This window comes from Mobula hypostoma, chromosome 11 (genome assembly GCF_963921235.1).
Source record: "Mobula hypostoma chromosome 11, sMobHyp1.1, whole genome shotgun sequence".
Taxonomy (NCBI): Eukaryota; Metazoa; Chordata; class Chondrichthyes; order Myliobatiformes; family Myliobatidae; genus Mobula; species Mobula hypostoma.
This window is the reverse complement of record NC_086107.1, coordinates 48970681-48992562: the sequence shown is the minus strand read 5'-3', so window position 1 is coordinate 48992562 and position 21882 is coordinate 48970681.

The following is a 21882-nucleotide window of genomic DNA, read 5'->3' as shown; positions in this document are numbered from 1 at the left end:
TTCGTAGCGAAAGAAAATCAAACAAATTTTAACCAAATTAAATTTGAAAATTATAATGGTAATAGTTAAAAGTCAGTGATGGAAACTGTTTAGCTTGCTTGTTATTAGGACCATTCTCTTTCTTTAACAGGATCTTTGGAATAAGACCAGAAATCTGGAAACTTGCACATGATCTGCTCTAAGGATTGTTCCTTAGAAGTGTAATTAAACTATGTTACTGAGAGGTTAACTTTGTTTGAAGAAGTGAACTGTTTTGGTGGTGTCAGTATAACTTGTTAATTTTTGGACTTTATAATAGTTCATTATTAACATTCTAATTCTCCTCTGGAACTCCTCATTCTAGTTCCCAGGGAGACATTCGATTACATAGAGGGAGAGAGTTTAAAAGAACAGAATGGGAGAAGCTGGTACATTTTGCATGCCACAGTTCCAGAGGAGACATTGAATTGCACATAATTTGGCACTTGACAAGGTTCAATAAAAAGTTGTGTTTAAGTGGAGTGGCCATGAGGTGATTGGGCGAGTGTTAGTGGGGAGTTGAGCCTTTGACTCATCGAGGCTTCAGTGAAGAGAGGCATAAGCCGTAGGTAGAACTTTTTTTTTCATAATTTATTCTTGCATATTTAGAGCAGTGGGGGTTGCCAGGCAGGATAGTGGAATGCTCTTGCAGGATATGGGGTGAGTAGGGAAACCTCCCGTGTCCCTGATGACTACACCTGCAAAAAATGCATCCAGCTGCGGCTACTAACAGACTTTGAACTGGGTGAACTCCAGATCATTTTGGAACTTGAGTTGATGGGGACATACAGGGAAGTAGTTACCCAAGGTGCAGGACACTGGTAACTGGGTGAATGTCAGGAGAGGGAAAGATAGAGGCAGCGTACCCCTGTGACCATTACCCTCAGCAACAGATATACTGCTTTGATACTGTTGGGGGATGACATAGCAGTCAGGTCTCTGGCATTGTCTGGTTATGTAGCTCAAAAGGGAAGAGAAGAAGCGAGTTGTATTGGTAGAGGATTAGTTGGTTAGGGGAATAGAAAGGAGATTCTGTGGACAAGAACAAGATTCCCTGATTGTTGCCGCCTGGGTGCTGGTGTCAGGGACATCTCGAATCAGGCCCACAGCATTCTTAAGTGTGAGGGTGAGCAGCCAGAGGTTGTGGTCCACATAGGTACCAGTGACATGGGTAGGAGGGGTGATGAGGTCCTGCAAAGTGAGTTCAGAGAATTGGGTGCTGAGTTAAAAGGACAGGACCTCCAGAGTCGTGATCTCAGGGATTGCTACCCATGTCACGTGCTAGTGAGGCCAGAAATGGGAAGATCACACAATTTAATGTGTGACCAAGGAGATGGTGCAGGAGGGAGGGCTTCAAAATTTGGATCATTGGGCTCTCTTCCAAGGAAGATGGGACCTATACAGAAGGGACTGTTTGCACCTGAATTGAAGGAGAACTAATATCCCAGTGGGAAGGTTTGCTAGTGCTGCATGTGTAGGTTTAAACTAGACCTGCAGAGGGATAGGAACCAGATTACCAGAGTATAAAGGAGAGGTTGTGGAGGAAGATGTTGTTAAACCTACAAAGTCAGGAATCAAAAGGTTGACTACAGTGGGATTAATGTTCTGAGCTATGTATATTTCAATGCAGGAAGTATTGTGGGATGCTGGATGATTTTGGGGGCAAGGATCAGCATTTTGGATTATGACTGTAGCCATTAGTGAGACTTAGTTGCAGGAGGGGTAAGATTGGCAGCTCAGTGTTTTGGGGTTCTGTTGTTTTAGAAGTGATATAAAGTGAAGGATTAAAGGGGTTGTAAAATGTCACAGCAGTGCTTAGATAGGCCAGACTGCAAAACTCATCTAGTGAGGCTTTGCAGGTAGAACTGAGGAATAAGAAAGGTATGACCATGTTAATATAACCATATAACAATCACAGCACGGAAACAGGCCATCTCGACCCTTCTGGTCTGTGCTGAACTCTTACCCTATCCTAGTCCCACCGACCTGCACTCAGCCCATAACCCTCCATCCTTTCCTGTCCATATATCTATCCAATTTAATTTTAAATGACAACAAAGAACCCGCCTCAACCACTTCTGCTGGAAGCTCGTTCCACACTCTGAGTAAAGAAGCTCCCCCTCACGTTACCCATAAACTTTTGTCCTCTATCTCTCAACTCATGTCCTCTTGTTTGAATCTTCGCCACTTTCAGTGGAAAAAGTCTAACCACGTCAACTCTATCAATCCCCCTCATAATTTTAAACACCCCTATCGAGTCCCCCCTCAACCTTCTACGCTCCAAAGAATAAAGACCTAACTTGTTCAACCTTTCTCTGTAACTTAGGAGATGAAACCCAGGCAACATTTTAGTAAACCTCCTCCGTACTCTCTCAACTTTATTGACATCTTTCCTATAATTCGGCGACCAGAACTGTACACAATACTCCAGATTTGGCCTTACCAATGCCTTATACGAATTCAACATTACATCCCAACTCCTATGCTCAATGCTCTGATTAATAAAGGCCAGCAAACCAAAAGCTTTCTTCACCACCCTATCCACTTGAGATTCCATCTTTGGAGACCTATGCGCCATTATTCCTAGATCCCTCTGTTCTACAGCATTCCTCAATGCCCTACCATTTACCATGTATGTCCTATTTTGATTAGTTCTACCAAAATGTAGCACCTCACATTTTTCAGCATTAAACTCCATCTTCCATCTTGCAGCCCACTCTTCTAACTGGCCTAAATCTCTCTGCAAGTTTTGAAAACCTACCTCATCATCCACAACTCCACCTATCTTAGTATCATCTGCATACTTACTAATCCAATTTACCACCCCATCATTCAGATCATTAATATATATGTCAAACAACATTGGACCCAGTACAGATCCCTGAGGCACACCACTACACACCGTCCTCCAATCTGACACACAGTTATCCACCACTACTTTCTGGCATCTCCCATCTAGCCACTGCTGAATCCATTTTACTACTTCCATATTAATGCTTAACGATTGAACCTGCCTAACTAACCTATCGTGTGGAACCTTGTCAAAGGCCTTACTGAAGTCCATATAGACAACATCCACCATTTTACCATCGTCAACTTTCTTAGTAACCTCATCAAAAAATTCAATAAGATTTGTATTGGGATTTTATTATAGACTATACAAAATTCCACAGGATTTAGAGAAGCAAATAGGTAAAAAAAAAAGTCAAACTGCTGCAAGAAACAAGGTTGTGATAGTAGATGATTTTAGCTTTCCACATATCGACTGGCACTCCCATACTCTAAAAAGGCTGGATGGGATAGTTTGTCAAATGTGTTCAAGAAAGTTTCTTTAATCCAACTAGAGAGTGCAATACTAGATCTCCTATTAGGAATGAGACAGGGTAGGTGACAAAAGTTTATGTAGAGAGCACTTTGCATTAAATGATCATAATGTCATTAGTTTTAGGGTAATTATAGAAAAGGACAGATCTGGTCCTCCAGTTGAGATTGTAAGTCAGAGAAAGGCCAAGTTAGATGGTGTCAGAAAGGATCTGGCAAGTGTGAACTGGGACAGGTGGGTTTTCTGGCAAAGGTGTGCTTGGTCAGTGGGAAGCCTTCAAAAGTGAACGTCTGAGAGCAGTTTGTATGTGCCTGTCAAAATAAAAGATGAGGAAAACAGTTTTAGGGCGCCTTAGTATTCTTGGAGATATTGAGATCCTGATTAAGAAAGAAGAGGTGCATAGCAGGTATAGGCAGCTAGGAACAAATGAGGTAAATAAGAAATGCAAGAGAACTGTTACGAAAGAAGTCAGGAGGGCTAAAAGAAGGCATGAGGCCGCTTTAGCAGTCAAGGTGAAGGAGGATCCTAAGAGCGTCTAAAGATACATTAAGAGTGAAAGGATAGCAAGGGACAAAATTAGTCCTCTGGAAGATTCAGAGCAGTAATCTGTGTGGAGCCGAAAGAGATGGATTTTTTTGCATCTGTATTTACTTGGGAGACAGATATAGTGTCTAGAAATGACCTTGCTGCTGCTTTGTCTCATGGAACTTGTACAGATTAGAGATGGTGGTGGTTTCTATTTTGAAGCAAATTAGGATGCATAAATCAACAGGGCCTGACGACATGCCCTCAGCGCCTGTGGGAGGCTAGTACAAAAATTTCAGAGGCTTTAGCAGAGATATTTAAAACACCTTTGGCCACAGCTGAGGTGCTGGAGGTTTGGAGAATACCTAATGTTCCTTTGTTTAAGAAAGGCTCTAAGAATAAGATAGGAAATTATAGGCCAGTGAGCCTGACATCCACAGTGGGAAAGCTATTCCAAGGTACCAGATATAGAAGTATTTGATAGACGGACTGATTAAAGATGGTCAACATGGCTTTGTATATGGTAGGTTTGTCTAACAAATCTTAGAGTTCTTTGAGGAAGCTACTAGGAAAGTTGAAGGCAAGGCAGTGGATGTTGTCTACATGGACTGCAGCGAGATATTTGACAAGGTCCTGCATGGGAGGTTGGTCAAGAAAGTTCAGTTGCTTGGCATTCAAGATGAGGTATTAAATTGGGTTAGACTTTGGCTTCATGAGAGAAGCCAGAGAATGGTAGTAGATGGTTGCTTCTCTGACGAGGTGCCATTGACTAGTGGTGAACCACAGGGATAAGTGCTGGGTCCTTCGTTATCTTTTTTTTCTGCACCTCCGGCAAGAGGAGTGAGTGCTGGTGTTAGAGCCTGACAGAAGTCAGGAGAGAGGATTAAAAAGAGCAGATTCAGGCAAGACCAGGAAAGTGTTGGCATCAGAAGCCTAATCTCAGCTACAAATAAAAGGAGGATAGGCTCAAGTGGAGCAGCCATTGCTTGAGTGTGCCAGTGATACTGCAAAGTCTTTGGTTTACAGGCCAAGGCACAGTTAAGAATAGCCAAGCCTTTTGTCTATCTTTTGTATAGAGTAGTCAGAATGGAATGCTGCTCCTCTCAGAGAAAGGAATTCAGGTTACCTGACGCTTTCCCTGGTCACTACATCTGCAGGAAGTGCACCCAACTTCGGCTCCTGACTGACTGGGTCAAGGAGTTGGATGTACTAAGGATCATTTGGGATGCTGAAGTTATTACAGGTGAGACTTTTGGAGAGGTGATCCCACCCAGTTACAGGCTTTGTACCATAGATGGGTGACTAGCAGGAGAAGTAAGGGTATTAAGTCAGTGTAGGGTCCCCTTGTGGCCATTCCCCTCCAACAAGTATACCTCTTTGGATACCATTGGAGAAATGGGCCCACCATTTCTACAGCAGCTGCCTGGTTGGTGGCATTGTGGCCGGCACTGAGGCTCGACGGGGAAAGGTAAAGTCAGGCAATACAGTAGTTTTAGGGGACTCAATAGTTAGTGGGACAGAAAGGAGATTCTGTGGCTGCAAAAGAGACACAAGGATGCTGTGTTGCTTCCTGATGCTAGGGTCAATGATAGATGAGAGCAGATTCAGGATATTCTCAAGGCAGAGGAGGAAGAGGCAGAGGTAGTGGTACATATTGGCACCAATGACAGGCAGAAGAGAGCAAGAGGTCCTCTGCGTAGTTAGAGGCTGAAGAGAAGAACCTCCAAGGTTGTAATCTGGTGTCACAGGCTAGTGCAGGTAGGAATGGGGCTGACAGCACAGATGTGCGAGTGGCTGTGGAGATGGAACAAGATTTCTAGGTCTCGGATCATTGGAACCTTTTCTGGGGAAGGGTGACCTCTACAAGAAGAACCAGTTGTACTTGAACAGGGAGGGAACCAATATCCTCGCCGTGAGGTTTGCTGATGCTACTCAGAAGAGTTTAAACTAGTTTTGTAGGGGGCTGGGAACTGGAGCACTAGGTCAGAAAGGGAAGGATCAGACCAAAAGGTAGATGTCAGGGAAGGTATTGAGAGGCAAAATCGAAGTAAGGCAAATTATGAGGGTGATAGGTAGGAACTAAGAAGCATTAATTGGGAACACCTTTTCTCTGACAAGTTCACATCAGACATGTGGAAGGTGTTTAAAGACTGATTGCACAGAGTACAGGAAAGGTATGTTCCTGTTAGAAGGAAAGAAGGAGATGTAAGGATAAGAAAATCTTGTAAATCCAGAGAGGTGATGAGTTTAGACAAGAAAAGGGAAAAGTACGTAATGCTTTGGAAGTCTGGATCAAACAAAGCATGCGAGTATAAAGAAGCCAGAAAAGCAGCTGAGTATAAAGAAGGGAATTAGAAAAGCCAGAGGGGGCCATGAAAAGTCCCTAGTAAGTAGGATTAAGGTGAATCCCAAGGCATTCTATACATCAAGAGTAAGGGTGGGTGCACTCAAGGATAAAGCAGGGAACATTTGCTTGGATGCAGAGAATCTGACTGAGGTACTTAAAGAGTACTTTGCTTCAGTGTATATCAAGGAAAAGGATATGGAAGACCATGAGATCAGGACTGTGTATAATTACATTGGGGCATTTAGGGGTCAAGGAGGAGTAAGTGTTGGGCCTCCTAATGAGTATTAAGGTAGATAAATCCCCAAGACCTGATGGGATTTACCCCAGGTTATTGAAGGGAACAAGAGACAAGATTGCTGGGCCCTTGACTAGTATCTTTGTGTCCTCTCTAACCACAGGCAAGGTGCCGGAGGACTGGCGAGGAGCTAATGTTGCATCTCTACTTCAGCAGGGAACAAGGAAAATCCTAGGAAATAAAGACTAGTGAGTCTCATGACAGTTGTAGGAAAATTGCTGTAGAAAATTCTCAGGGATAAGAGATGTGAGCATTTGGAAACCCATCTGCGTGGAAGGTCATGCGTTACCATCTTGAGTGTTTTGACAAGGCAACAAGAAAATTTGATGAGGGTAGGGCAGTGGATGTTGCCTAGTCAGGCATTTGACAAAGTCCCTCATGGGGGCCAATCCAGAAGATTAGGATGCATGGGGTCCACGGCAAATTAGCTGTTTGGATTTAGAAATGGCTTGCACATAAAGACAGGGTAGTGGTTGAAGGGACTTATTCAAGCTGGGGAAGTGGGGGGGGGGTGGTCTATAATTAGTGGAGGTCCGTAGGGATCTGTGCTGGGACCTCTGCTGTTTGTGATGTATATAAATGACCTGGATGAAAATGCAGATGGGTAGGTTAGTAAATTTGTGGATGATACCAAGATTGGAGGAGTTGTAGGTTGTGTAGGAGACTGGCAAAGAATACAGGGCGATGTAGATCAATTCCAGATATGGACTAAGAAATAGTAGATGGAGTTTAACTCAGATAAATGTGAGGTGTTGCACCTCGGTAGGGCGAATGCAAGGAGACAGTACACAGTTAAGGGCAAGGTCCTTAACAGTGTTGCTGACCAGAGAGATCTTGTGATCCAAGTTCATAGCTCCTTGTGAGTGGCTACACAGGTCAATAAGATGCTTATGGAATGCTTGCTTTTATTAGTCGAGGCATTGAAGTCAACAGTCAGGAGGTTATGTTGCAACTTTATAAAACTCTGGTTAGGCCACATCTGGTGTATTGCATACACTATAGGAAAGATGTTGAGGCTTTGGAGAGGATGCAGAAGAGGTTTACCAGAGTACTTCCTGGTGAGAGGGCATGTGCTTTCACAAGAGGCTGGATAAACTTGTTTTCTCCGGAGTGTTGGAGGCTGATGGGAGATTTGATAGATATTTACAAGATTATGAGAGGTATCGATAGAGTGGACAGAATAGAAATGTTTCCCTGAATAGAAATGTCTAATACCAGAGAGTATGCATTGAAGGTGAGAGGGGATAGGTTCAAAGGGAATGTGAGGGGTAAGGTTTTTTTGCCCAGAGTGGTGAATGCCTGGAATTTCCTGCCTGGTATGATGGTAGAGACAAATACATTGGAGGTTTTTAAGAGACATTTGGATAAGCACATGGATGTAAGGAAGTTGGAGGGATGTGGATATGATGTAGGTAGGAGGGATTAATGTTTGGGTGTTTTTAATTTTTAGCTGGTTGGGCACAATATTGTGGGCTGATTGCCCTGTTCTGGTGCTGTACTGTCTATGTCTATCTATGTCAATGATCTGGATGATACTGTGGTAAACTGGATCATCAAATTTGTGGATGACACCAGGATTGGGGGTGTAATGGACATTGAGGAAGGCTCGGGATCTGGATCTGCTGGAAAAATGAGCTGAAAATGGCAGATGAAATTTAATGCAGACAACTGTGAGATTATGCACTTTGGGAGGACAAACTAAGGTAGTTTTTACACAGTGAGTGGTAGGGCATTGAGCAGTTGGTAGAACAGAGATCTGGGAATACAGATCCATAATTCCTTGAAAGTGACGTCACAGGAAGATTAGGTCGTGAAGAAAGCTTTTGGTACATTGGCCTTCATAAATCAATGTATTGTGTAGAGGAGTTGGGATGTTACATTGAAATGTTATCAGACATTGGTGAGGTCTGATTTGGAGTATTGTGTGCAGTTTTGGTCAGCTACCTCCAGGAAAGCTGTAAAGATTAAAAGGGTGCAGAGAAAATTTACAAAGGTGTTGCCAAGACTTGAGTACCTGCGACATAAGGAAAGCTTGAATAGGTTAGGATTTTATTCCTTGGAACGTAGAAGATTGAGAGGAGATTTGATAGAGGTATACAAAATTGAGGGGTATAGATAGAGTAAATGCAAGCTGGTTTGTTTCCACTGAGGTTGGGTGAGGCTACAACGAGAGGTCTTGGGCTAAGAGTGAAAGGTGAAATGTCTAAGGGGAGCATCTTCAGAGGGTGGTGAGAGTGGGAACAAGTTGCTAGCGCAAGTGGTGGATGCAAGTTTGATTTCAACATTTAAGAGAAATTTGGATAGTTACACAAATGGAGAGGTCAATGCTCGTGGTGTGGGTCGATGGGACCATGGATATTAATGGTTCATCACAGACTAGATGGGCTGATGGACCCATTTCTGTGCTCTAATGTGCTATGAGTGACTCCAATCTATCTGCCTCTCCAAGCTAAACTGGATCACAGAAACGTTGATTTAACTTGGTCTTTACCACTTCATGCCACATGGTGGAGATGCTCTGATGCAATAGTCACATATTTAACCACTTTCTTACAGAGAAATTAATTCATTTTCTAGCACTGTGACCTAATACGCAAAATGCTTGTGCATTTCCTAATATGGAAGTATACCTTGGATACCAGGCTATCAGTAAACAATGTATTATTCTGGCAAGTAAAACTATAACTTCTACAGTCCTTTTAACATACAAACTCGTGATGTTGTTTTTCAGTGCTATTTGGGTCAGACAGTGTGGTGTGACAAGAATTTATTAGCTAATTCCACAATCGAAGGGAAGTAATTTGAAAACTAGGAATATGGTGGATAACTCAGAGTGGCTGAATGATTTGATAGAAGGGAGGGGGGTCAATGAACAAATAGGCTTGCAGATATTTGAAATATGAAAAATTGTGAAAAATGCGGCAAGAGTGAAACAGGTTGCATCACAGTAACTTTTATGAAACATATTGCAATGCATATTTCAATGCTTTGTTTCCATTACATCACAGTTTGGGACATGCACAGAATTTGTCAGACTGAAAACAAGTTTAAGTTCAAATGGCAACCTGGATGGGAATGATAATTTACTTGATCATTTTGTAATATTTCTCACATTGCATTAGTAATATTTCTCACATTGTTTTTACTAGTACTGGAATAATAATGTCACTACTATTGCAGGAACAGTAGTTATCAATGCTCAGACAGCTCCTTTCCTCACAGCTCTGACACTAGGAGGAAGATCTTACACAGAAGCACGACAATTCAACTAGCACTTTTCACCTCAGTTACTGGAGAATGTTGGCAAGAGATTGGTACATGCTACAATAATGGAGAAATGGCAAAATTTCAGGGGGGATGAGGCAGAGGTGGTAGAGGAGTGTATGCAGTTGGCAGCTACTTTCTGCACAAAACAATTATAGAGCTGAATTGTCAGGGATATGTCTGCAAGAATACATTTCTTATGAATGCCTGCACTCCTGTGTGCTCTACGGTGTGGCCAAATGAAACCGTGAATGTAAAGATGTCTGAAGCACTACTACAAAGGAGGGAACCTTTGTTTGCACATTTCAGCAGTGAGTAGCAAAGTGCCATATACAGTATGTCAACAGAGATATACTGCTAAGATCCTAAGGCAGAGCTTTTTAAAAATGAAGGCACCCCTAACTTCGAGAGCAATCTGCTGATGCACAAAGAGGATCCTGTACCTGAACGTTTTCAGAGATCATATTGAATAAAGAGAGTTCCATTGTCACTGCTCCTTTAGGAAGTGTGGTTAGAGGGTACCTCTGGGAAACTTCAAGTTCTAGATGCCATTCTATTCTCAAATATGTTTATCATTTATTTATTTTTCATCTGAACTTGAACACTGCTTCATTCTCCATAAGATTGGATGCTTTCTGGCATTTCAGGCCACTTAATTTTGAGAGGAAACCTGATAATACTTGGATATGATGGCTAGAGTCCAGTTTGACTTGTGTTGCAGAGTTGTACAGTACTCTACCTCTGGTTGCAGGAGAAAGTTTCTGAGAATTTAAATAATGTTCTGTATGAGCCTTCAGTATCATTTAAAAAGGTTTTTTTCTGTAAATGGGCACTAACCACTTTTATAAACAACATATATCATTTTGGGGTTAACTCTCCTGGAAATAAGGCACAATAATCGTTTGACACAGGTATGATTTTTCTCTCTGCAACATCATGAACACAGGTTATTTTGGTATCTACTGCCACGTTGACTTAATTATCCTAAGCAGCTCATTGAGTTCCAGGTAGGTTTATGAAGTATAGTTTTTTCAACTAAGTTGAATGCTCATAGGAACAAAACATAAAAAGGATAGAACAGAAAACTTGTTTAAATAATGAAAGGGTGAAACAGCTTTGTATATATAGTAGTTATCACATTGATGGCAGTTCCAACGCAGTTATGGACATCATTTTCTTAAGATAAATTGGCTTATCTTCCCCCTTCCTTTTCAGTCCTGATGAAGGGGCTCAGCTTGAAACCTCGAGTGTTTATTCCTTTCCATAGGTGCTGCCTGACATGCTGACTTCCTCCAGCATTTTGCATGTATAATTGGCTCAGAACACCAAGTATAAATTTACCAGCATCTTGTTTGAACTCCAAGGATTAAAATGCAATGATAAATCATCCAAATTAGAATTATGCCTCTTGTAAATTAGAAAATGAATTTTCAAATGGGGAACTAATAAAAGTAGGTAGAGGCTATCTCCACTCATCAGGGAGTTCGAGCCAGGGAATATTATGCAGTTTAGCTTTCCAGGAGCCAGCATACACAAGATACAATATACAGTATACACAAGACACAGTATACACAAAATCCACAAGATATGAGTAGGAATTTATAATTATCCCATAAATATGGTAGTTGATTTCAGGATAACTATTGCATTATCTCTGAATTTTATTTTCACATTTACTAAGATAGTGAAAAACTTTTGCTTGTGTCCATCCAGAAAGATTATCCTGTACATCTGATTATCTGGACACTGATTTTTCTCCATTTACAAAACTGCTCAAACCCTGTTAGATTGCATGGGAATCATACGTAAACAACCCTTTTCAAGTCCAACCACAAATTCTCAATTGAACTGAAGTCCAGACTCCAACTTGGCCACTCTAGGACATTAACTTTGATGTTTTGAGCTACTCCTGTGTAGCTTTAGCTTTATGCCTGGTGTCACTGACTTGCTGGAGAAAAATCTTCTAAGTCGCGGACCGCATCAAGTTTTCGTCCAAGATTTCCCAGTATTTTGCTGCATTCATTTTATTCTCTACCTTCACAAGCCTTCTAGGGCCTGCTGCAGTGAAGCAACCCCACAGCATGATGCAGCTACTGCCATGCTTCACAGTAGGGATGGTGTGTTTTGATGATGTGCGGTCTAGTCTGATGGACAAAAAGGTCAATTTTGGTTTCATCAGACCACTGAACCTTCTTCCAGCTGACTTCAGAATCTCCCACATACCATCTGACAAACTCTAGCTGAGATTTCATGTGAGGTCTTTTCAATAGTGGCTTTCATTTTGCCACTCTCCCATAAAGCTACGATTGGTGAAGCTCCCAGGCAACAGTTGTATGTGCAGTCTCTCCTATCTCAAGCACTGAAGCTTGTAACTCCAGGGTTGTCAGAGGTCCCTTGGTGGCCTCCCTCACTAGTCCCCTTCTTGCACGGTCACTCAGTTATTAATGACATTTTGCTCTAGGCAGATTTACAGCTGTGCCATATTCTTTCCACTTCTTGATGATTGACTTAACTATACTCCAAGGGATATTCAGTAACTTGGATATTTTCTTGTATCCATTTCCTGACTTGTGCTTTTCAATAACCTTTTCATGGAGTTGCTTGGAGTGTTCTTTTGTCTTCATGGTGTAGTTTTTGCCAGGATACTGACTCGCCAGCAGTTGGACCTTCCAGATACAGATGTATTGTTATTACAATCAGTTGAAACATCTTGACTGTGCACAATGATCTCCATTTAATTACGTGACTTCTAAAACCACTTGACTGCACCAGTGATTATTTGGTGTGTCATATTTAAGGGGGTGAATGCTTATGTAATCAATTATTTTGTGTTTTATATTTGAAATTAATTTGTATCACTTCATAGAGATCTGTTTTCACTTTGACATGAAAGAGTCTTTTTCTGTTGATCGGCGTCAAAAAGCCAACTAAATCCTCTGGCTCAGTGTTGTAAAATGTGTAAACTCCTGGCCCGGGGGCGCGGTGGTGGTGAATACTTTTTAAAGGCACTGTATCAGTGAAATTAAGAACACTTTTTGAGAATTGGTAAAGCCCCATTCCTAATTGCTGTTGAGTAATCTCAGAAGGCATTTAAGAGTCAACCCCAAGTTTGTTCAGTTTGGAGTTGAATATAGACCTAACCAACAAAGGAAAGCAGATTTATTTCTCTGAAGAACATTATGATTTTTTTCAAACTTTATTCAAACAGGGTGAGCCTGAGTATTTATACATTACATTAACTTTAATGAGGGATAGAGGATGCCTTTTAAAGTAGAACATAAAAAGAAAAATAATGTCATTCACTGGAGGAAAAATTGACTGCTTACTACAGTGGTGGACATAAGCAATTTATTGCAAGTCTTTTAGGAATGCAAAATTATTTCATTGCCAACAATCACTACAGGGTAAAAGAGTCTGGGCAAAAATAAATGAATACATCTGCAGTACAACTCTTGAAATAGACTTCATTATGTCATTTCTAGAACAAAGCAAGAGGATTATTTTTCCATTACGCTCTGACTTTTAGATGCCTCTGCACCATGTTAAACTGAAACAATATCCATGACTCGTTTAACCCTGTAAATACCATGACTTTTAAGCAGTTGACCGTTGGAGGAAAGGAATCAGAATAAGTTAAATGTATTTGCAGGAATTTCATTTATTAATACTCAGTAATGATGTTTACTGTAGTTACAAACAATTTTTTTAAAAACCAGAGTATATAAGGATCTTCCTCAGCTTTCTGTTGACCATACAGAATTAGTTCTTTGTAGCCAGTGCAAGAGTGCAGATGCTTCAATTCAGATCTGAAGCAAGTCTATCTATTTATTTATTTATGTATGAAATAGGCCCTCTGTCCCTTTTGAGCCACGCTGCCCAGCAACCCACAATTTAACTCTAGCTTAATCACAGGACAATTTGCCTACTAACAAATTAACCTAGCCCTCACGTCTTTGGACTGTGGGAGGAAATCGGAGTGCCCACAGAAAATCCACGCATTCCATGGGGAAGACGTACAGGCTTCTTACAGATGATGTCGGAATTGAACTTCAAACTCCGCCCCAATCTGTAAGAGCATTGCATTAACTGCTACTCTACTGTGGTCTTGGAAGGTACAAGAATAGCAGTCTATTCCACTGTTTACTACCACAGCTGGCTCAGGAAAAACTAGAGAATATTTGCTGCGATGGGTACCTCTGGTGTGGAAATCATGTTGCACATTCAAGTTCTCATGAAGAATGCCAAGAAGCTGTAAAAAGCTAATGTTAGGAAATGGCATTGCTTGTGTGAAAAGGGTCATTATTTTTGGGCTATTCAAAGCAATGAAATGATAACATGGATGGATCAACAGAAATCGAAATAGCAGCGAGTAGATAAGTTTGTGATGTATTTCAGCAGTACATTAATTTGTTCCGGAAGAGATTAGTAAGATATCTGAAGTTCATGTCATGGATAAGTACCAATGGAGCCTTGAAGTTTTAACCAGTGGCTTCCTGGGCACTAGGAGAATGCACGGGGTGTTTTTCTTTTAAGTTGAGAAATTTGGTTAGGATTGTCTATTTGGAGTAAGTTTTATTTTTGTATTGTGGCCAAAGTGGTACTCTGGTCAGTGTCCAGTTCCCTCAGAAGGGAGGTGAGGTGCAGGTCAGTTGCTGGATATAGTTACTGTTTTATTCTAAGGTTCTTGCACTAACGGGACAGCAAGTGACTGTCATCTTCTGTTTTTCCCAACATCCTGCAGTTCCTGCTAACGCTACCTAACTACATATGTGAAAGTAAAGATCTGCAGGGAGCACCAGGAGTATTATGATCTTGAGAGTTAGGTGCTTCTCCAGAGCAGTCAGCAGAATTCTTAAGTCATAGCTATGATTGGCTCTGAATGCATGCTGTGAGCAAGCACTTGTACATTGGAATTAGTAGACATGGTATCAACGAATAATCATTATTGTCTTTTGGCCACCCTTTAATTTTGCTGTGGCGGTTCATAAGGAGTTTGCACATCAGTTCTGCAAAACCACCGAGCATCATGGCTCTGGGTAAGATACTGGATACTGGCCTGTGCTGTTCAAAGTCCATGGTTTTGCACTAGCAGAACATTGGGGAAATAGGATACATTTTGGTCCTGGATAAAGGACAGAGCTGGCATGCGGTGTGTACAAAGAGATGTGCATGAAGTCAACAGCACCTTGCGCCAATTGAAAGGCGTACCAAAATACCTACAGACTGATCTCTGACTGACTAGGGTAATTTAATCAGATCTCTCTGAATAGCTTATCTCCATAATGCGTCTGACGTAGCAGTAGTATAAATATCTCCTAGAGGGAAAAGGCGTGGTGAAGATCATTGTCATTTTCTCTGATGTTGTCTAAGGTGAGTTGATATTTTCAATGATTTCAGGCTCCCTCGCCACCATCATCTTATTTTTACTGTGCATGTCCAGTCCCTATACACCTCCATCCCCCACCAGGAAGGCCTCAAAGCTCCGTCTTGTTTTCTGGACACCAGTTCCCCTCCACCACCACTCTCCTCTACCTAGCGGAACTTGTCCTCACTCTAAATAATTTCTCCTTTGGTTACCTCCCACTTCCATCAAACAGAAGGGGTAGACATGGGCACTCGCATGGTTCCCAGCTATGCCTGCCTGTTTGTCGGTTACGTGGAACAGTCTATCTCCCAAGCCTCCACTGGTGACCATCCCACACTTTTCTTGTGCTACATTGACGACTGCATTGGTGCTGAACTCATTGACTTCATCCACTTTGCCTCCAACTTTCACCCTGCCCTCAAATTTACCTGGTTCATTTCTGACACCTCCTTCCCCTTTCTCAATCTCACTGTCTCTGGAGACAGCTTATCCATCGATGTCTATAAACCCTGGCTATACCCAGTCCCACCCTGTTACTTGTAAAAACGCCATCCCCTTCTCTCAAGTTCATAAGATCATAAGATATAGGAGCAGAAGTAGGCCATTTGGCCCATTGAGTCTGCTCCGCCATTCAGTCATGGACTGATCCCATCTTTCACTCATCCCCACTCCCCTGCTTTTATCCTATACCCTTTGATGCCCTGGCTAATCAAGAACCTATCTATCTCTGCCTTTAAATACCCCCAATGACTTGGCCTCCACAGCCGCTCGTGGCAACAAATTCCACAGATTTACCACCCTCTGACTAAAATAAATTTTCCACATCTCTGTTTTAAATGGACGTCCTTCAATCTTGAAGTCGTGCCCTCTTGTCCTAGACTCCCTTACCATGGGAAATAACTTTGCCATATCTAATCTGTTCAGGCCTTTTAACATTCGGAATATTTCTATGAGATTCACCCCTCATTCTCCTGAACTCCAGGGAATACAGCCCAGGAGCTACCAGACATTCATCATTTAGTAACCCTTTCATTCCTGGAGTCGTTCTCGTGAATTTTCTCTGAACCTTCTCCAATGTCAGTATATCCTTTCTAGAATGAGCCCAAAACTGCACACAATACTCCAAGTGTGGTCTCAACACCACATCCCTGCTCTTATATTCTACACCTTGGTTAAGCTCCTAAATAAAGAAATATTTTCTGACATTATTCCTAATTTGTCCTCAAGACCCTGCAAAATTTGCTTCTAAATAATTTGAAATGTGTAACTCATGAGTGATTGAACAAGCTTCTTATCTACAATAATAGGATTCTGCAGCTGTTTTGTGAACTTACTTTCCATCATTAATGCTATGGATTCTGCTCCATTTATTTAATTTCATTAGGAAAATTTCTGCCTGTGCACTTACTTATCCAAAAAATACATTTAAAAAGCCCAAAATATGCATCTGTCTTTATACCTCAGCCTTAATCTGCTTTCCTCTATAGTTAATGATTCAGATCTTTACCAGATTAGCTGCATATTCAGAATCAGGATCAGGATTGACATTAACATATATTGTGAACCATTGTTTTGTGGCAGCTGTACAGTGCAATACCTAAAATAAACTGTAAGTCACAAGAAATGGATATAAAAATAAATAAGTCGTGTTCATGGGTTCTTTGTCCTATCAAAAATCTGATGGTGGAGGGAAAGTAGCTGTTCCTGAACCATCTTCAGGTTCCTGAACCTCGTCCCTGATGGTAGTAATGAGAAGAGGGATGTCCTGTGTGATTGGAGTGCTTAATGATGGTTGCTGCCTTTTTGAGGCATTGCCTTTTGAAGGTGCCTTCAATGTGAGGAGCCAGTGCCCATGATGGAGCTGGATGAGTTTGCACTGTCCTGCCATTTCCTGATCCTGTGAAGCAGCACCAGTGATGCAACCAGTTAGAATACTCTCAGCAATACATCTGTAGAGAAGTACTGGAGTCTTTGGTGACATACCAAATCTCCTCAAACTCCTAATGAAATGTTGCTGCTGGTGTGCCCTCTTCAGAATTCATAGAAACATATAGAAACATAGAAAATAGGTGCAGGAGTAGGCCATTCGGCCCTTCGAGCCTGCACCGCCATTTATTATGATCATGGCTGATCATCCAACTCAGAACCACAAGGGCCATATCTAACTCCCTCTTAAACATAGCCAATGAACTGGCCTCAACAGTTTCCTGTGGCAGAGAATTCCACAGATTCACCACTCTCTGTGTGAAGAAGTTTTTCCTAATCTCGATCCTAAAAGGCTTCCCCTCTATCCTCAAACTGTGACCCCTCGTTCTGGACTTCCCCAACATCGGGAACAATCTTCCTGCATCTAGCCTGTCCAATCCCTTTAGGATCTTATACGTTTCAATCAGATCCCCCCTCAATCTTCTAAATTCCAACGAGTACAAGCCCAGTTCATCCAGTCTTTCTTCATATGAAAGTCCTGCCATCCCAGGAATCAATCTGGTGAACCTTCTTTGTACTCCCTCTATGGCAAAGATGTCTTTCCTCAGATTAGGGGACCAAAACTGCACACAATACTCCAGGTGTGGTCTCACCAAGGCCTTGTACAACTGCAGTAGTACCTCCCTGCTCCTGTACTCGAATCCTCTTCTATAAACGCCAGCATACCATTCACCTTTTTCACCGCCTGCTGTACCTGCATGCCCACTTTCAATGACTGGTGTATAATGACACCCAGGAATCGTTGCACCTCCCCTTTTCCTAATCGGCCACCATTCAGATAATAATCTGTTTTCCTATTTTTGCCACCAAAGTGGATAACTTCACATTTATCCACATTAAATTGCATCTGCCATGAGTTTGCCCACTCACCCAACCTATCCAAGTCACTCTGCATCCTCTTAGCATCCTCCTCACTGCTAACACTGCCACCCAGCTTCGTGTCATCCGCAAACTTGGAGATGCTGCATTTAATTCCCTCATCCAAGTCATTAATATATATTGTAAACAACTGGGGTCCCAGCACTGAGCCTTGCAGTACCCCACTAGTCACCGCCTGCCATTCTGAAAAGGTCCGGTTTATTCCCACTCTTTGCTTCCTGTCTGCTAACCAATTCTCCACCCACACCAATACCTTACCCCCAATACCGTGTGCTTTAAGTTTGCACACTAATCTCCTGTGTGGGACCTTGTCAAAAGCCTTTTGAAAATCCAAATATACCACATCCACTGGTTCTCCCCTATCCACTCTACTAGTTACATCCTCAAAAAATTCTATGAGATTCGTCAGACATGATTTTCCTTTCACAAATCCATGCTGACTTTGTCCGATCATTTCACCGCTTTCCAAATGTGCTGTTATCACATCCTTGATAACTGACTCCAGCAGTTTCCCCACCACCGACGTTAGGCTAACCGGTCTATAATTCCCCGGTTTCTCTCTCCCTCCTTTTTTTAAAAAGTGGGGTTACATTAGCCACCCTCCAATCCTCAGGAACTAGTCCAGAATCTAACGAGTTTTGAAAAATTATCACTAATGCATCCACTATTTCTTGGGCTACTTCCTTAAGCACTCTAGGATGCAGACCATCTGGCCCTGGGGATTTATCTGCCTTCAATCCCTTCAATTTACCTAACACCACTTCCCTACTAACATGTATTTCACTCAGTTCCTCCATCTCACTGGACCCTCTGTCCCTTACTATTTCTGGAAGATTATTTATGTCCTCCTTAGTGAAGACAGAACCAAAGTAATTATTCAATTGGTCTGCCATGTCCTTGCTCCCCATAATCAATTCACCTGTTTCTGTCTGCAGGGGACCTACATTTGTCTTTACCAGCCTTTTCCTTTTTACATATCTATAAAAGCTTTTACAGTCCGTTTTTATGTTCCCAGCCAGTTTTCTCTCATAATCTTTTTTCCCCTTCCTAATTAAGCCCTTTGTCCTCCTCTGCTGAACTCTGAATTTCTCCCAGTCCTCAGGTGAGCCACTTTCTCTGGCTAATTTGTATGCTACTTCTTTGGAATTGATACTATCCCTAATTTCTCTTGTCAGCCACGGGTGCACTACCTTCCTTGATTTATTCTTTTGCCAAACTGGGATGAACAATTGTTGTAGTTCATCCATGCAACCTTTAAATGCTTGCCATTGCATATCCACCGTCAATCCTTTAAGCGTCATTTGCCAGTCTATCTTAGCTAATTCACGTCTCATACCTTCAAAGTTACCCCTCTTTAAGTTCAGAACCTTTGTTTCTGAATTAACTATGTCACTCTCCATATTAATGAAGAATTCCACCATATTATGGTCACTCTTACCCAAGGGGCCTCTCACGACAAGATCGCTAATTAACCCTTCTTCATTGCTCAAAACCCAGTCCAGAATAGCCTGCTCTCTAGTCGGTTCCTCGACATGTTGGTTCAAAAAACCATCCCGCATACATTCCAAGAAATCCTCTTCCTCAGCACCTTTACCAATTTGGTTCACCCAGTCTACATGTAGATTGAAGTCACCTATTATAACTGCTGTTCCTTTATTGCACACATTTCTAATTTCCTGTTTAATACCATCTCCGACCTCACTACTACTGTTAGGTGGCCTGTACACAACTCCCACCAGCGTCTTCTGCCTCTTAGTGTTACGCAGCTCTCCCCATATCGATTCCACATCTTCCCGGCTTATGTCCTTCCTTTCTATTGCGTTAATCTCTTCTTTAACCAGCAACGCCACCCCACCTCCCCTTCCTTCATGTCTATTCCTCCTGAATATTGAATATCCCTGAACGTTGAGCTCCCATCCCTGGTCACCCTGGAGCCATGTCTCTGTGATCCCAATTATATCATAATCATTAATAACAATCTGCACTTTCAATTCATCCACATTATTACGAATGCTCCTTGCATTGACACATAAAGCCTTCAGGCGCTCTTTTACAACTCTCTTAGCCCTTATACAATTATGTTGAAAAGTGGCCCTTTTTAATGCTTGCCCTGGATTTGTCGGCCTGCCACTTTTACTTTTCTCCTTTGTACTTTTTGCTTCTACCCTCACTTTACACCCCTCTGTCTCTCTGCACTGGTTCCCATCCCTCTGTTTTGAACTAACCTCCTCACGCCTAGCCTCTTTAATTTGATTCCCACCCCCCCAACCATTCTAGTTTAAAGTCACCTCAGTAGCCCCCACTAATCTCCCTGCCAGGATATTGGTCCCCCTAGGATTCAAGTGTAACCCGTCCTTTTTGTACAGGTCACGCCTGCGCCAAAAGAGGTCCCAATGATCCAAAAACTTGAATCCCTGCCCCCTGCTCCAATCCCTCAGCCACGCATTTATCCTCCACCTCATCGCATTCCTACTCTCACTGTCGCGTGGCACAGGCAGTAATTCCGAGATTACTACCTTTGCGGTCCTTTTTCTCAACTCCCTTCCTAGCTCCCTATATTCTCCTTTCAGGACCTCATCCCTTTTCCTACCTATGTCATTGGTTCCTATATGTACCACGACCTCTGGCTCCTCACCCTCCCACTTCAGGATATCTTGGACACGATCAGAAATATCCCGGACCCTGGCACCAGGGAGGCAAACTACCATCCGGGTCTCTGGACTGCGTCCACAGAATCGCCTATCTGACCCCCTTACTATCGAGTCCCCTATCACAACTGCCCTCCTCTTCCTTGCCCTACCCTTCTGAGCTACAGGGCTAGACTCTGTGCCGGAGGCACGGCCACTGTCGCTTCCCCCAGGTAAGCTGTCCCCCCCAACAGTACTCAAACAGGAGTACCTGTTGTTAAGGGGCACAGCCACCGGAGTACTCCCCATCACCTGACTTTTCCCCTTCCCCCTCCTAACCGTGACCCACTTGTCTGCGTCCCATGGCCCCGGCGTGACCACCTGCCTTCCACTCCTCTCTATCACCTCCTCGCTCTCCCTGACCAGACGAAGGTCATCGAGCTGCAGCTCCAGTTCCGTAACGCGGTCCCTTAGGAGCTGCATCTCGATGCACCTGGCACAGATGTAGACGTCCGGGAGGCTTGGAGACTCCAGGGCCTCCCACATCCGTCACTGAGAACAGCAAACTGCCCTCACAGTCATAATGCCCCTCTCCTCAAATAGCAACAGAAAATGAATGTCAAACCTTCCTCGCCTCGCCCGCTTCCGCCGAAGCCCTTAAGTCTTCACTCTGCTCCCGGCTCACTCCACCGCCCGCAAACTACGCTGCCCGCTCTATGAGGCTTTGTTCCTTTTAAATCTGCCGCGCTGCACTGCTCGACGTCACACGTCTGCGCAGTCCCGCCTCTCAGAAAGCCGTTGGAGAAAAAAAAATAACGAAAATTTCAAAAATCTCTTTCTCGGCACTCCCACTCAGGCTCTCAGACTCCTTCTTCGAATCAAATTCATTCAGTACGTTGTGCCAAGGGAAGGTCTTCAGAGATGTTAACACCTAGGAACTTGAAACTGCTCATCTTTTCCACTGCTGACTCTCGAGAAGGACTGGTGTGGGTTCCCTTGATCTCCTCTTCCTGAAGTCCACAATCAATTCCTTAGTCGTACTGACGTTGAGTGCAAGATTGTTGTTGCAATATCACTCGACCAGCTGATCTATCTCATTCCTATACACGTTCTGGGCAACATCTGCAATTCTGCTGACAACAGTTGTAATCTCTTAGAGTGATTTTTGGGTTTAGGACCTAAAAGCTGTAAATCCCAGTCTGGACAATGCTGATTAAAATTCATTTGGATGTGAATCAGGAGGTGTGAAGGTTG